Below are 5,996 nucleotides of genomic sequence, written 5' to 3'. Positions count from 1 at the left end.
AAGAATTTTCCTCTAAACTCTTAAAAATCCATCCAGACCTTGCAAACTTCGACGCATTATGACACCACTCTTTTTAGTAGGTTCCATCCAGACCTTGCAAACTTCGACGTAAGTACATCCAAAGGCCTCAAACATTATGACACCATACTTTTTAGTAGGTTTCACCTGCTTCTTCAACAATAACACATGTATCATCATTGTAGCATTCAAAGATCAGAACAACCAAGTGATGAGTAAGTGAGCTTTTATTTTTTTCCTTAAGAAAAGGGACCTAAGTAGGGGCTCATTTTTACAGTAGATGATCCAAAGGGAGAGGAAAATCTCTACTTTTTGGTGCGCAAAATATGTCACAGATGAAGACACCTCTCTTAAACAAGGCAAAACCATAAAATCCACCAACTCCTACATATGAAAAGGGAAACAACATATGATTGAAAGGCAAGGGTTTATTTGTGAGGTTTTGTGTGAAAAATATATACCAAATTATGATGTGTCTTCTAAAAAAATGACATCAAACAAGGCAAAAACCATAAAATCCAACTCCTACATAAAAAGAGAACTTCAAAACTTTAATAATTAATGTGTGGAATTGAGGATAAGAATTATAACCTCTATAAAGGGAATATATTAAAGCTATAAAAAGCTTGAAAGCTATTCTGATCGTTTCAGCAAGACCTAGTTTGAAGAAGAAGAATGTAGGTCTCTAAATAAGAGGGAAAAGTTAAGATAATCCTCCTTATGTACATGTTCAAAAATACATACAAAATTCCTAAGGTTGCCTTACAACAAGTTTCCTCCATATGGCACTAAAGGAAAGAGACCATTAGATCCATGAAAACAAGATGACAAAATGGGAGTCAATGATGGCATTCAAGAACATAAACAGGGCATGATCTCTAGTTATTTGAAGCTTTTGGGCTAGAATAGCGAAACTCTATGCACTACCTCTATCAACCAATGCTCTCCAAGCCCATCTTCAACATGCAGAGGAAAATGTTTACCAAATAAGTTTCTATCCTCCGGGTGAATCATTACAAGAAAAAAAAAACTATATGTGAAGCCACAAAGCCTAAAAACCTTAAAAAATTTTCAGATATAATAGGAGCCGAATATTGCCATGGGGAGACTAGTAGCAAATGTTGGAGATGTTAAACCCAAAGAAAATACAGAGTCTCAAGGAAATAATTGTATTTGACATGCTGAGAACATTTCCTATGTATACTAACATGACCATAGGAACCGATGACAGCTTTATTGGGTCACTACACATAGCATAAAGCTATCATTAGTAAAGGGTTTCATTCACCAATCAAAATATGTGTGGATTATGCAAAAAAAATAAGGGCTTAAAGGAGCTTACTTATCACAAGATTTCACTGAATGTGTTATCAAAGAACGAGAAATCTAGTACCATGTGGCTCACTATACATCCATGCTTTTTTATTAAGTAGTGCTTGAAAATAGCATTGCAGTTTTTGTGTGCATACATCGCAAATTGTGCTTGTGTGAAAGTGACCAAGGAGACACACTTATATGCTATTCTAAATAATCCATGAAAGAAGCAAACTTATGAGGCCACCTCAACCACTTACACACTATCACTTGCTTCCCAATCGAACAGATCTATTATTGGCCTCAACTACTACGCATGAGGCATATCTATAATAATCTATTCCCGATTGAAGAGATCTATTCTTGGCGTCAATTAATACATAAAGCAAATCTATGATAAGCTTCGTGTTTGATCCATGTGATGCAAGTGTTAAAGCAACTTTTAGTACCTCGTTTGGGAACAAAAGCCCATAATAGCACCATGCAAGCCAACGAATCCCCAAGTGTGCCTTAGCAAAAATGGGAAACGATGCTAGTTTTATACAGTGGCCCTCTGCCATAGTAGTAGAATCTTGTTATACCCTCAATCGTTAAAAATCTCATTGAATAAACTTAGCTAATACTCGGCAGAGCATGATAATACTTAACAACCCCCCCATTAGATACCGACATCTATATCCTCTCAAAGAAATATGGTTTGGTTTGTGGTGTCCCCACTCATAACCATGTGTTCTCTTATATTGTGCCCATTTCCTAAAATATGTTAATCATGATTGCTAAAGAAACAACCAAGCATCTAATCCTAGGTAGCATCACTTTCTTCTTCCCCCGTGAAAGTAGCCTTAGTGCTACCTATACCACCTAACACTCAACCCCAAGTTGACAATACAACTCAAGGAGCTCCAAATCCAATCCTCAAGGGCGTGTCTATAGAAGAATGCACAATATTGAAAGTAAAGCCATCAACACAATACAAAACACTGAAGTACAAGAAGAAGTGGGGAGTAAATAATATTTTGGCTTGCAAACTTGATTACAAGCTGATGACATCCATCCACCCATGTGCTAGATAAGGAGCTTTTAAGGAGGATGTCATTTCTCAAAAGAGTCCTCAAACACAATGAGCTTGATAATAAACTAAGGTTGCCAAACTAGTCTATATATAGTACCCAAGGTCAGTATGGACGTAGGTCATGGACGTAGGTTGGCCATGTCATGGGAACTTTGTCCACAAGGACCAACTGACCATATCATTTGAGTAGGACCATATTAGATTACAACTAAGCCTAATAGGAACTTAATATATGAGCACTCACTAATAATGCAATCGCATAGACCTTACAAGCATGCATCCTACGTGGCAGAGTGTTAAGCCTACCTATGTCATCTCCTAACCATTTGGCCACCATCTAGTGTCTAAAGTGGGAATTGTTCGAGGTGCTCGGGTGCTCACCCCACCACAATGGCTACTCCTCATAAAGGGGCCTTACAAAATAGAGCACATCCAAGGGTGGAGCATTGATCAAATGCCTCTCCAATAGTACTAAGCTCCGAACCTACCCTTGTACCTTCTTAACCCCTTTGTTTCAAGAATAGCCCCCTTGAACCCTATTGTTTTACAATTAAAGAGCTGTTAGATGGTGAGCCATTAGCTACTACTACACTGTATGCAAGTATGTGTGGAGTTTGAGTTTGAGCCCATCACAATTTATTACCAAACTTATGTAGCTATACTATAAAGGATGAACACATAAATACCATGTATGGCTATACCAAAGGATCAAGACATAAATAACCATTTATTACCAAACTTATGTAGCTATACCAAAGGATCAAGACATGAATAACCATGTATAGCTATACCAAAGCCTCAAGAAATAAATAACCCTAAGCTATAATAGCCAACATACCAAAGGATCAAGACATGAATAACCATGTATAGCTATACCACAAAGGCTCAAGAAATAAATAACCCTAAGCTATAATAGCCAACATACCAAAGGCTCAAGGCTCAAGACATAAATAACCCCAGCTACAACAACAGGCCCTATACAATGCTTCCATTGCTAAGGCTGCCAATAGGTTGCTAAATTTCTAATAATAGCTACCAACATCAACAGACGCTGAACTAGTCTAGCCCATTTCCAACAATCACCTCCAACAGCCATTGCACCTTTGCATACTCGATGTGTTGTTATTACTAATTGTTGGAACAAGGAAAATTTGAGTCCCTACCATACCGCGTCCTAGCCCATCACCTAGTGGATATGACTAGTAAGTGATAGACATCACTAATCTCATTGCTTTTCTATCCTATGAAGTCCAAGTGCCCATAAGCTTTTGTTGTAAATAATTCCACTTTATAGCAAGATCTTACACAACTGGAAGGAATTTTAAGAGCCCACATAGAGAGAAAAAAAATAGAGCATATCTCTAAGGCCCATTCAATCAATCCTTGAGGTGCTAGAGAAAGATAAAATCCAAATGAAGATTACCCAAGGTTTCCATAAACAAGTTAAGACACTACTTTGAGAGTGAGAAAATGAACACAATGTTGCTTACAAAGGCAAACAACTCATTGCAATCTTAGATGGTGGCATTGTAGTTGGAATTATTAGCAACGGAGTTGTCAGGAAACTTGGGGAAACCCTCACCTAGATAATACCAATCTCTCGGTGAAGTTTAACTGATGAAAACAATGCTACGTCACTTGGTGTCCTATTATGTAATGCGAAAATCAAAACCTTGGCTTGATTTTTTGCCTATCTTTTGTGGTGATGAGCCTTTCAATAGGATCATATAAGATGATCCTTGGGCAACCCTATATAAGGGATTCAAACTTAGTCTATGAGATGGCCAATCACATCTACCCTCCAAAAGGGAGACCTTACTCAGAAAGTTATGTAAATTATTATTATTTCTTATCTTTCATCTCAGCCTAAAGCAGTGGGATAAGTATTTACATATTTTGCAATTTGCATATAATAACCGTCCATATGGCTACTACTAAGACAACACCATTTAAGATAGTCTATGGTAAGGCTTTGCTGACCCCTATGGCTCGTCTTTCACATTCTATAGAGGCTACAAATTCTTTTGTGTAGAGACTTTGACCAAATTCACGAGTTAGTGAAATTGAACATTCAAAAAGCTCGACAGAAGTACATGAAGTATGCAAATAGTAAACATAAACATATTATCTTCAATGAAGGCAACTATTTGCTTATTCATATTGAGAAAATGAGACTTAAGTCCATAGAGACCAACCCTATGGTAAAGTTAGCTCCTAGATTTTATGTACCTTTCAAGATGGTTATTGCCAAGATCAATGATAGTGCATTTAAGTTGGAGCTACCTTCCAATTCTTTTCATGTTTTTGAGACCATTTTGAGGACATCTACCCTTCTCATCCAATATTAGAAGAGCCTGCTGAGTTAGTAGATGAAGAAAAACATCTTGTGCCTGAGTCTATCATTGACCATGAGACCATCACTACACACACATATGCAGCACTTATGTCAAGTATCTTGTGACTTTCAAGAATCATCCTATTAAAAATATTAAATGGATACCAAGAATTTTATTTAGTTCTTACCAAAATCTCATCCACTCATACCATCGTAAATCTAACTAATGAAGTTGTTACTTCATTACGAGCCATCCCTTCCCAAAGATTTTATCCTCAAAATCTAATATATATATATTTATATATATAATTATACATCAATGAGAAGTGAAGCTTTTATCATATCCATTAGACCAGAAAAAAGATAGGAAGATCTCCAAAAATAACCATGCTCATACTCGATATAGAACTAGATCCTCCAAGTGTGAGAAAATAAATATCCTTGATTTCCATACGGTCCCATGAATAAAGCCTCCAAAGAAATTATTGAGTGAACCTTCAATCAATCATACGACATGGTCAAGAAACATCCTCCATAGATAGACCTTGTTATCGCACATAGGAAAGCTTGTAGGCAAACGAATTACATTATAGTTACAACTGATTATTTTACTGAGAATAGTATAAGGCTTGTGCCGTAAGAAAGGATAATGCCCAAACAACAACTTATTTTTTAATTGAGAAAACAATTTGTAGTTTTAAAACTCCCTCTGAGTTAGTTTCAGATCGTGGCACTCATTTTCTAAATGATGTCATATCGAGCACAACACTGAATATCTAAACATATGACATGATAAGATGAGTGGTGTGACCGATGATGACATCATCCCCAAGGGTAAATACTTTCATTTGATGAGGGACTTCTCTATGCTTCTATTCCTTAACTCTCTTGTCCTTCTTCCCCACAATCCTCTCTGGCTCATAAATGTTTTCTCCCTCTTCACCCATAGGTGGAAACTCTGCCACTTATCCAGGGATTGAACCTATATACTTCTTGGGATTATACGAATGAAATACATCATGGATTATTGTAGAATGAGGGAGGCTAAGCTTGCAGGAAAAATCACCAACCCTTTTGTGTACCAAGTATAGACCATAGTACTATGAGCAAACTTGGGACTAGTGGAACCCTTGAAAGTGTTGTGGTAGCTCTTTGGTAGGTTAAAGAGTATATAATCTCCTTCTTAAATATTAACATCATGCTTATGCTCATCTGCATTAGCCTTTAAACCTCTTGGGCTTTCTTCATATTGCCCTT

Source organism: Cibotium barometz, chromosome 34, assembly GCF_041138505.1.
Source record: "Cibotium barometz isolate CiBa-2024 chromosome 34, ASM4113850v1, whole genome shotgun sequence".
NCBI classification, from domain to species: Eukaryota; Viridiplantae; Streptophyta; class Polypodiopsida; order Cyatheales; family Cibotiaceae; genus Cibotium; species Cibotium barometz.
This window is presented reverse-complemented; position numbering follows the sequence as displayed.